The sequence below is a fragment of the Lutra lutra genome, chromosome 5 (genome assembly GCF_902655055.1).
Source record: "Lutra lutra chromosome 5, mLutLut1.2, whole genome shotgun sequence".
NCBI classification, from domain to species: Eukaryota; Metazoa; Chordata; class Mammalia; order Carnivora; family Mustelidae; genus Lutra; species Lutra lutra.
The window spans coordinates 163963683-163975826 of NC_062282.1; the positions used below are offsets into that span (position 1 = coordinate 163963683).

The following is a 12144-nucleotide window of genomic DNA, read 5'->3' on the forward strand; positions in this document are numbered from 1 at the left end:
ACTCCCATAGGGCACGGTTACCCAGAGCATACTTGTCTCACTCACAAACACCTCCAGGGCACACCAGATGGGCTCACTCCGATGCTCTTGGAGGCCGTCAGGATGACCCCAAAGTGCCGGTATTTCTTCACACCTACAGGTGGAAAGATACAGGGATCAGAGGGTCCAGAACCGCCTCCCGCTCTTGGAACCACACTGAGCTTCTGCAGGGAAAACCCTGGCCATCCCCAGAGGGTCTGTGTGGAGCGGCATCCTCCTCCTTCCCTGACCAGGGACTTTCATCCACCCAGCACAACAGCAGACCCACCCAGCCCCTCTGTGCTCAGGGTTAAGGAGACAGCAGGCTCTTTTCCAGAGGAAGAGCAGAGGCTCCAGAACACAAAGTCATGAGTCTGCCATTCCTCCAGAATCTCTCTGTGAGAACAGATGGGGAAAGACCCCAGCATCAGAGCAAGAAATGCACCATTTGGACTCTTGAGTATTTTAAATTTGTCATTTTCCAATGGCTTCTACCTTGCTTTTCTCCTTGCAGTACTAATGAAAATGTCAAAATAAGTGTTCCTCCAAGAATACAAGTCAACCATCAGGTCTACCCAGAAATGAGACTCTAAGTACCATCTAGATTGGACGTCCTCAAGTCTTCATAGTGGGATGCAGTCTGAAGGCTCAAGTAGCTTGGATGACCCAGGAACTAGGAAACTGCCACCTTCCAGTGGCAGAAGGGACCCGAAGCAGGTTGCCAGCCACCCAGACAGTGAAAAGGGATGGTAGTAAATCACACTTGGATCATTGCTGTTTTCCTGTTAGAAAGATGGCAGAAAAGAGATGGAAGTGAATTCTCAAGGAAGATTCATAGCAATGGAAGCTTTGCTAAGAGAGCCACTCTGAAACTAGAGTGTGAAGGATAATCAGGAAGGAAACCCTAGGCACATCTCCTGTTTCAAGTGTCCGAGCACCGTGAACTTTGACTTCTGGCCCATGGACCTGCTCAGTGGCAGATCCACCACCACCTGGTACACATCCATCTTCTCTAGACTGAAAGAGAGAGAATGCAACACCTGTTAACTGCCAGCACTCATCGTCATCCTTGCAAAACATGTGCCTGTGCTTTTCCCTCATAAACCTGTACTCACTGCTCAAAATTGGGAGCACACCTGATTTCTCTCCACTCTGTGTCTCCCAGATAACTGTCCCTAATTCCCCAAACAGAAGTGTCCCATTTTTTTTTTTCTTTTCTTTCCCAGCACCCACTTCTTGACTGACACAAAGATGTACCAATGCAAAGGGCCATGGTAGGCTCTTTATAAATCGTCAGGTTATGGCAAACATCAGAGGAAACGTTCATATGCCAAAGTCCACCTCACTGTCATGGCCAGCACGACAAATTTACCAGGAAACGTGAGGGTAAGAGGATGGTGAAAAGAAATTAAGAGACAAAGAGATGGGGGCAGGAGGACCACTGAGGGTGATGTCCAACAGTACCGATTTTATTCCACATCTTATAATCATTTACAAGGCAGACCACAATAGGAGGAGTAATACATCAGTATCTAGTCAGATGACTGCAAGTTTCTATAACAAGTTTACATTAACTACAAGCAAACCTCGCGCGTGATGCCAGGTAGTCTTGGCTAAAGTCATTAGCAAGACAATCAACCAGGGAGTGTGTTATGGGAGGTACAGGAACGACAAGGACCAACTAAGAACTCATGACCCTGACCACATTGTTTCTTTCTGTAGGGAGAGCATGTGGGAAGTCACGTAGGCGAGCACAGGACACATAGCACAGATCCTTTCTCAGTGGGACTCAACTTTCCCATCCTTAACCCCTTGTCAAGGTGTCCAGACTTTAACGGAGACACAAGTCAGGGCCTGGTTTGATCCATGACTCCAACCATGCCATAGCCTCCAACATCTCCCCCTTCTTTTTTAAATAAAGCAAGCATATGAATTTGTGCCTGAGCTTGCAGTTGTTGTCCTATACGAAACAAGGAAACTCCCCATCCTACAATCAATATAGCCAAGACAATGAATATAATTATAAAAATCCAAAAGGAATATTTCATTATATTTCCGGGATTAAACCCATACAACCCATCCAAAATCTGAGATACTATAGTAGCAGGATTTTTTATATCTAGTTGCGAATGTCCTATATTAGCAATTTCCTTTTGCAACTCTGCAAATTCTAGACTTACATTACTATGAAACCATATTCCTGCAAATGATGTTTAACAGCATCCCAAGAATAATTCAAAGCTTTCAAGGGAGTGACACAAATATGTTGAAATCCTCCATGATGTACTAAAGACATTTGAGTTCTTACACCGATAATTGCCCCCCCCCCCAAATTCTACTGCTTCTTCCAATCCTTCCAACCAGCTTAAAATTTTTTGGTCTATATGATCCTGATTAAGCAAGGCATGAGAGATATTTTGGGCTAGAGAATTCACATATGCGGCAGTTTGTACAGATTGCAAAAGAGGTATAGTAGAAACAGTAGTTGTAGCAATTAGAGAGATTGATACAGTTATCCCAACAATAAGTAACCCTTTGAAGCACTTAACTCTTTTCACTTGAGCTTGCAGTTCTAATGCTAGCTGATACCCATAATTGACATATCAGGGATCCTTCACTTCCACCGGGAGGTGTACATACGGAGTTTGCATTGCTAAATATATAATAATGGGGCGTCCTTTTAGAACAGAAGAAGAAATGGGTATACAATTAGTTAATACACATTCATTACACTCTATGTGATACATGATATTTTCTCCTTTTGGCCCCTTAAACACCGAAGGTTAAATTGTACCAGGGCCCACAACTAATAAAAAGGGGCAGGGAACACAAGCTTTCATGGAAAATTCCTCCCGAGCAGTTCCATCCAGAGTGTTGTCTCCTACTCTGCGTGTGGCGGGGTCCAAGGTACCTACCAGCTTCCACAGCTCAGGATGAATCATTTCTTCTGTAGCAAAGAGTCCCGCTGGAAGTGTTGTGTTATGAAAGTATAGACGACCTTTTTGAGAGTCTCTGGAAAGATGAACAAAGGGTCTTTCAATTTGAACTCTAGACGCCTTAGACAAGTCAGTAATAGTGAATCCGGGAACACCTGGCGGAGACATAATCTGCGGCACCTCTTGTACACATTCCTTCCAAATGGGGCCTGGAACAGAGAAATTAAGACTCCCGGGACAAGGTAAATACCCCTGGGTCGCACACCTAACCCACTAAAGGTAGGGTTTTCCTCTCCAACAATTTCATAAATATTCCATTCCTCCATTCGCCTAGCAATGGCCCCCATATGAGAAATTACTTTGAGAGAGAACACTATATGGGGAACTTGTTCAATCATCATGCAGCCATTCATTAAAATTTGCTCATGAGATGGGGCTTGAAAACAAATAGGACTTGTGCCGAAATTCCAGACCAATTCATATAATGTCCAGCATGCTCTATTCCCTCCGTGGCAATACCTCCAAAATGTTCTGGGATATTAGTATGAATTCAGGGCGTGGGATCATCCCACGTAATTGGGTGCACCGATGGAGGGTCAGGCAATTAACCCAATAATGAGTGGCTTGAACCTTAGGCATATTAGCTAAAGCCAATAAAGCATATAAGACAGCCAGAATGGCCTCATTGGGCCAAGCCTAGTTGACCAGGTTCATGGCTTGAATTATAAGATTTCTCATCTGTCCCACTCGAAAGAGGGGTAGACGTCTCCTTCGTCTTCGTCTTCTCTGACTTCTTCGATCCAGAGCCATCGTTGCTATTCTCTGGCATAGTGGCGAGAAGTCGGCACCATCTTTCTGGGAGCCATCGCCGGGTGTCCTCATCCTGTGGGAAAACACAAACAAACCCTCGCCCTTTTCGAAGCACTGGGTCTGGACCTTTCCATACTCTGGTCAAAGGATCATTCCACCGGGCATATGGAAGTGGAGAAAAATCAGGATGCCAGAAGTGCTCAGCTGCTGTCTGACCGATATCATCCACATTTTAAAAAATTAAAACATATAGGGTTAAAGTTAAATGCATATGTGGGGAATATTTTATTTTTCCCTGTAGTATCTCCCCCTTTTTTAATTTTTTAAGATAGGATTTAAGAGTACTATTTGTGCGTTCAACAATAGCTTGACCCTGAGAATTATATGGGATGCCTGTAGAGTGTGCTATGTCAAAAACGGCACAAAAGGTTTGCAAAGCTTGAGATGTATAGGCAGTCCCATTATCCATGTTTATTTCTTTTGGGGTGCTCAGAGTGGCAAATGCTGGAAGCAAATGATTTTGAACATCAGTAAAGGATTCCCCAGAGTGTGCCGTAGCATGTAAAAATCCAGAAAAGGTATCAATAGAAACATGGAGATACTTAAGTCTTCCAAAAGGGGGGAAAATAGTTACATCCATTTGCCACAAATGATTAGGCATTAAGCCTCGAGGATTCACAGCATAAGTTGGTTGGGGATGATGAAGAGGGCAAGTGGAGCAGCTCTTAACTATTTGTTGGGCTTCTTCTCTAGTTACCTGAAATTGTTTACATAAACCACTGCATTTTGATGAAAACGAGAATGACTTTGAGCGGCTTGCTCAAACTTAGTGGTTAACACCAATTGTATGTGAGTTAATGCATCTGCAATAGCATTGCCCTCAGTTAAAGGTCCAGGTAAGTTAGTATGTGCTCAAATATGCGTGATATGAGTAGGATTAGCTCTTTTTTTGCAGCAAACATTGAATACTTGTAAAAAGATGAAAAAGTTCCTCATCATTAGTAAGAATATAAGCAGTTGGTAACAACGGAATGGCATGTGCCATGTAATGACTATCACTGTATAAGTTACATGGTTCAGAAAATTTCTCCAGGGCTAAATGTACTGCTTTTAATTCAGTTCTCTGTACAGACTTAGTGGCATAAAATGCTCGAAAAGACTCATGACCTGAATGAGAAGATTTATAAATGCCAATGTGTCCTCTTCTATCAGCATCTACAAAAACATTAATAGCAGGAACAAGGCGACTTGTCTGAATAGGATCATTTATTACAATAGAAACGGTAGAAAAGAAATGCAATAACTTATCCGTCTGTAAATGATATCGAAGTTGTCCTGGGTAATTAGAAAGAGCTATCTGCCAATCAAGGTTAAATTTGAATAATGTCTGCACACGATCAATAGTTAATATTGGTAAAATTAAAAAATCAGGTTCTTTACCTGTGATATGAACAATTCGCTGGCGACCCCTAGTGATCAGTTGCGTTAACAATTCTGTTTGTCCAGTAATGATATGCAATTGATGTAGTGCTAAATGGATCCATTCCAAGGGTCCTTGAATTTGCCATATCACTGCCAAGAGTAATTTTGATGGCATTAACAATATTAGGTATATCGGTGTGGTAGGATCATATTAACAAAGTTGCACTTGTGACAATTTATCATTGACTAATTGCAATGCTGCCTTAGCACTTTCAGTTAAAATTCGAGGAGAGGAAGGAGAACCGTCTCCCTTTAGGATATCGAATAAAGGTTTCATATCATCAGCTGTTAAATGTAGAAAGGGCCTAATCCAGTTAATATCTCCTAATAATTTTTGAAAATCATTTAACGTACATAAAGATTGCGTTCTCAAAGAGATTTTTTAAGGCGAATTCTTTTATTCTCAATGATGTAACCCAAATATTCAGATGGTTCCATTTTTTGTACCTTTTCAGGAGCTATAATTAAATTATATTGTTGTAGTTGATTAATTAAAAAGACAAAAGCACTTTGTAAAATGTCTTCTGTTTCAGCTGCCAATAAAATATCATCCATATAATGCATGCAATAAACCATTGGTCTGAATTGTACTCGAAACGGGGCAATTACATGAGACACAAACTCTTGACACAAGGTGGGGCTATTAGCCATATCCTGGGGCAAAACTTACCACTGATATCGCTTAGCAGGCTCCTTATGACGAGTACTAGGAATAGTAAAAGCGAACCGTTCACAATCCTGAGGGGCTAGAGGAATAGTAAAAAAGCAATCTTTTAAATCTAATATTATCAACTTATATTGAAGAGGAATAGCTTATGGTCTAGGTAAACCAGGCTGAAGGGCCCCCATAGGTTTCATGGTAGCATTTACAGCTCTCAGATCCTGTAATAACCTCCAGTTTCCTGATTTTTTCTTTATCACAAATATAGGAGTATTCCAAGGGCTACAGGACTCCTTTAAATGACCCCAAAGCAGCTGCTCTTCTGTCAGGGTAGCCGCTGCTGCCAGCTTTTCTGAAGGCAAGGGCCACTGAACCACCCATATAGGGTCATTAGATTTCCACTCGATAGGCAGCACATGGGAGGAGTTCAGTGGCCCTGAAGAAAACCCGACCCCGCTTCTGAAGGTTGTGATTGTAAATGAAGCAGATGGGTTTTTCCCTGTAAATCTTCTCTTAAGCCCTTACCTGAAATATATCCCATTTTTTCCATAAGGGCCATTGCAACTGAATGCTGCTTAGATCTGGGGATAGGAGCTGTTGTCAAAGAAACACCCATATTTGTTAAGACATCATGTCCCCATAAATTAAGATCAATTTGTAGCACAAATTGTTGGAATACTCCTTGATGACCCTCAGCAGTGGACCAATTTAAAAAAAGTTAGCACTTAGGAGCATAGGCTTGTCCTAGACCTCTAAAAGAAGTATCTGAATCTACAAGAGGCCAGTTTTTAGGCCAGTGCCGGGAGGCGATTACTAAAACATCTGCTCCAGTGTCCACCAATCCTGAAAAAATAAGGTCAAATAAGGTCAAATAAGGTTTGTCTGCAGAAATTAAATGAGCCCAACAGACATCAGTAGAGCCAAAGCCTCTAGTTCCTCGCTTGCCCTTTACCACTTGATTATAGGTTTCCAGCCGTGGCATAATACTTAATGGTGCAATAGGAATCCGAGGTTGCAGTGAGAGCACTGCTTCTCTTAAAGTGGCCATAATTTTAATTTCTCCTGTATAATCCTCATCTATCACTCCAGGATGAACAGATGTCCTTTCATTGTCCAACAAGATCTCTCTAATAATAAACCCCAAGTCCCCTTAGGTAATGGTCCCCAGATTCTGGTTGTAATAGCCTTGGGAGGTTCCCCAGCTTCCATGTAAACAGGTGTATCCGGGGCCAAGTCTAATCCTGCACTGGAGGGGATACCTCGATATAATTTGTTGATGCCTGGGAGGTCAGTGGTATTGGCCCTGACAGGGGTGACTGAGGAATCTTTGCTGCTATTGTTTGTTGGGGCTGCAGCGAGCCCCAATTCCAGTTTCCCTGAATAGGGTCCCCAAATTTGTCCCTTTGGGAACTACAGTATTTTGCCCAATGAAATCCTTGGTGACAAAGAGGACATAAGGAACTGGGAGCAGACTTTCTCCCAATATTAAAGGAGGAAGAAGTTCCTGAAGAAATTACTCTCAATTGTGGGCATTGAGCCTTAAAATGCCCAGGTTGTCCACATTAAAAACAAAGACGTTTTTGTAATTGCTCCTTTGTAATCATACATCTTTGCATTTCTCTTGGAGAAATACCCTTCAATGCAGCCACTGAAGTTACCACTTGGATATAGGATGATCCGACCTCCACACATAAGTGAATATAATCCTCTAAAGTACCTGTTTTCTTCCATGGGCGGATAGCAGCTTGACAGGCAGAATTAGCATTCTCAAAGGCCAATTGTTTGACAATAATAGTTCCAGCTTCTCCATCTACCACAATTCTACCAACAGCCTTTAAGAGCCAGGCTACAAAATCCTGATAGGGTTCATCTGGGCCCTGCCGAGTTTTTGACAATTCCTCAGTTCTCACTCCTCATGAAGGAAGACGCTTCCATGCTTTTAAGGCACATTGTGAAATTTGTTGATAGGCAATTTCGGGTTAATCAATTTGTGTTTGTACCTCAGCATAAGCCCCATCTACTGTTAACATTTCGTAGGATATAGGAATATTATTTCTCCTGTTACATATAGTCATTTCATTAGCCCTTTCAAAGAACTCTGTTTTCCATAAAAGATAATCTCCCCCTCACAGACATGCCTGTGCTAAGACTTTCCAATCTCCAGGGCACAAGGCTTCTAAACCTACGCTATCCAGTATAGACAAAGTGTATGCAGCAGTAGGCCCATATTGTGAAGTGGCCGCTTTAATTTCTTTTAGCATTTTAAAATTTACAGTATTATAAGCCCTTCAGTCATCAGGCAGTTGTGTCAGAGGGTAAGTGGAAAAGGCGGAAGTATCCTCTCCCGCTTGTTGGGCTTGATAAAGTGACCGCTGTAGCGGCATAGTTTTTAGCGGTTCAGCTCCTTCAGGAAATTGTTTTGGATAAACAATTGAGTGTGGACTCACGGGAAACATACTTTTAGGCATAGGCTCCCCATCTCTGTAGGGCACGCCATATTGAGGATGCTGCATTACTGGAAATCCTACACTCGAGTCCTTAGGGGTAGAAATTTTAAGGGATTCAGTCTGAGTTCGTCTATGTGTCATAAAGGTTGTTTGAACCCCAATAGACTCAAAATTTTTTCCAAAGTGGGGATACTCTGGCTGACAAACAGAATGGCTGGGGTCTACAGGGGCAGAGGCAAGAAATACTTCTTTATCATCATTCAGAGGCACTCCATCTCCAGGAGTATCAAAAGGATCAGAATGGGAATTGGTGAGGCCAGCAACTAACTCAGAAGAAATACCTGCACCGAGATGTTCATACTCATTCTCCAATTCATCTATGGCCAAATTACAAAGAGAATCATGAGAAGCTATAGAGGTTAACTCTATAGAATGTTGTGGATCTAAAGTCTCTCGAATATCTTCCCAAACTTTCATGGTTCCTTCAGGGCAAGCACATGGTCCTCTAATTTTCAACTGATTTTTAATCTCTTGCCCTACTTCCTGCCAAATTTGTAAATTTACCGTTCCTCCTTTAGGGAACCAAGGACAAAGATCAGACACCACACCAAAAAATTGCTGTAAGGCCTTCTTTGAGTGCTTAGACCCTTTCTGCTTTAAAAGTGTCTGCAATGCTGTAACAAAAAGATCCTCCCGTTCCATAGAATGAGACTGCCCCATAATATTTTACTCCTGCCATCGTCTGTCAACCTGGGCTCCTCTTACTGAAATCTTGATAACCACTCACCTGTACTTGCACACTCCCTTGAAACGTGCTCATGGTCCCTGTTCAGTCGCCACTTGTCGTGGCCAGCGTGACAAATCGACCAGGAAACTTGAGGGTAAGAGGATGGTGAAAAGAAATTAAGAGACAAAGAGATGGGGGCAGGAGGACCACTGAGGGTGATGTCCAACAGTACGGATTTTATTCCACATCTTATAATCATTTATAAGGCAGACCACAATAGGAGGAGTAATACATCAGTATCTAGTCAGATGACTGCAAGTTTCTATAACAAGTTTACATTAACTACAAGCAAACCTCGTGATGCCAGGTAGTCTTGGCTAAAGCCATTAGCAAGACAATCAACCAGGGAGTGTGTTATGGGAGGTACAGGAACGACAAAGACCAACTAAGAACTCATGACACTGACCACATTGATCCCTTCTGTAGGTAGAGTGTGTGGGAAGTCATGTAGGCGAGCGCACAACACATAGCACAGACCCATTCTCAGTGTTACTCAACTTTCCCATCCTTAACCCCTTGTCAAGGTGTCCAGACTTTAAAGGAGACACAAGTCAGGGCCTGGTTTGATCCACGACACCAACCATGCTATAGCCTCCAACACCTCACCTTAAATTCAGATTCCTGAAATCAGTGGGTTTTTAACTCAGTCTTTTTTGAAAATTTCTTTCCAGAGAATCAGCCCCGGCTGTCAGAAATAAAATGTCTATTTTTGGGGTGCTTGGGTGGCTCAGTGGGTTAAAGCCTCTGCCTTCAGCTCAGGTCATGATCCCAGGGTCTTTGGATCGAGCCCCACGTTGGGCTCTCTGCTCTGCAAGGACCCTGCTTCCTGCTCTCTCTCTGCCTGCCTCTGCCTACTTGTGATTTCTGTCTGTCAAATAAATAAATAAAATCTTTAAAAAAAGTCTATTTTGACAGAACATCAGAAATCCACCCAATTACCTCCATTGTATTCTCTAAAGTACTCTAAATAGCTATACTTGTCTTCACACCACCAACAAGGAAACCCTTGCCAAGACGTAAACTCCAATTAATTGTTATCTGACATTTGCCAAAATAACAGAGATTACTTGATATTATTCAAAACTTAATTTCTTTAAAAGTACATATTTTCATGACAACATTAAGAAAGTTTTCCAAAACTGTGCCAGAAAAATGTTCTATCTAGTTATCAATTGGATAAAAGGGTAAAATTGTGTTACCTGAAGCAGCATGATGATTGTATTGTCGTGTGTAAATATATGCTGTTACTAGTTTGGTTTTGTTACCCCTCCCGTTGTATTATGTTGCAGAACTCATAAAATATATTCATTTACGTTTCATTTTTATTAACTTGTTTATTTTGTAACGATTTTACTAACTTCTTTGGCAGAGATACAGAGCTCCCAAGCATGCAGAGTGACAGGCTGGGGCAAAGGGAGAAGCAGGTGCTCCTCCCCTGAGCAGGGAGCTAGACACGGGTTGGATCCCAGGGCCTGGACCTGAGTTGAAGGCAACTGCTTAAGCGACTGAGAAACCCAGGTGCCCAAGGTAGAAATTATTTTAAAGAAATCAGGTTATATTTGCTGCCTGTAAATGCCTATATCCCCCGGGTTGTTGCCAAGGAGTTCTGAACTGTCACTTTCCAAGAGACCACACGGCAGTGGCCAGGCCCACAGGGACTTACAATGGATTTGGCCCCCTCCATGCCAATCCCCAGGGAGTACAAGGATAAGGGGTGAAACCAGCAGAGAGGTTTTGGGTCCAAACACTCCAGAGTGCACAGACTGACCTCGGCAGCCAAGAGGGTCCTACCCAGCTGTCATCTGACTCATCCTCTGTGTCCATGCAGGGACACCACATATGCATGCCATGTATGCAGGCCCTGGAGGTGCCATCCAGTGGTGGAGATGACCCGCTGTCCACAAAGGGAGACCCTCCCTGCAGACCGGAAATGGAGGATGGGTGGCAGGCAAGAGGGAGGTCAGTGCACTAAGGGCCTTTGAAATTGGACACACAGGGAGAATCCAGTGTTTTCAAAGAGTATCTCTCTGTTTCCTGCAGAAAGGGCACCTTGTGATCCAAATTAATGCAACTCACTGAAAAATGACAGACATATGTTTGCATCCTTAGCTTGTGGCTCAGGCAGTCCGCCCCACAGACAATATTAGTAACTGTCACCCTTGGCTCCAAGGGGCTCCTGAAAGGAACACAGGGCATTCCTGGGGAAGGGATCTCCACATTAAGCACTTTTTAAAAACATATTTTCCTTGTTGGACACTGCAGGCATGACTTGGGTGAGGGGCAGAGGGAGAAGCACCCCCCTGAGCAGGGAGCCTGATGCTAGGTTTGATCCCGGACTCCAAGAGCAGGACCTGAGCCGATGGCCAATACTTAACCCACTGAGCCACCCAAGAACTCCTAGAGAGACTTGTGAAACAATCTCGTATAAATAGGAGTTTTCCAGAGTAGCAGATAGTAAAATGGACATTTAAGTCTCCTATGTGCCCTCAGGAGTATCATTTGTTTTAATGTCAAAAAATGGAGTTAGTTAACTTACAGTGCAGTATTGCATTCTGCAGTAGAATTCAGGGACTCATCACTTCTCTTCACCACTCAGAGCTGGTCACAACAAGGGCCTTCTCCAATGCCCATCATCCATCGACGCCTCTCCAAACCCACTTCCCTCCATGACCCCACAGTGTGCAAGGATGCCTTCACCCTGAGAGTTCTGTCATGAACCACTGCCATGGTGACCTGCTGACATGCACCCACCCTCCCGTTTCAACTGTCACTCTGTTAGCCGAGCCCCTTGCAGTTTGGTGAACAGGTGTAAAGGTCTCCATGATGGGAAATCTCAACTGATGTTCTATGGGTATGTGCCTATCGATTTTCTCAATTCTCTTCTCTCAAGCTGGATGCCTCCCTTTTACAGAGACCAGCTTCTTCTCTTTGGCTTTTCCTTTCCACCCTCTGATTTCTCCTCCTGGTTTGATACCTGTGTTTGTTATTTTTTTCTGGGTTATT

General features: G+C 43.1%; 1 long non-coding RNA gene across 1 annotated transcript; it reads right to left on the bottom strand.

Moving 5' to 3' along the window:
• Positions 1–506: 506 nt before the first annotated feature.
• LOC125100422 (uncharacterized) lies at positions 507–11759 on the bottom strand. The gene is made up of 3 exons (XR_007127549.1): positions 11678–11759; positions 3121–3125; positions 507–517 (listed from the first exon to the last, which is right to left on the bottom strand). It is a non-coding gene; the product is annotated as an uncharacterized LOC125100422 (long non-coding RNA).
• Positions 11760–12144: the final 385 nt, after the last annotated feature.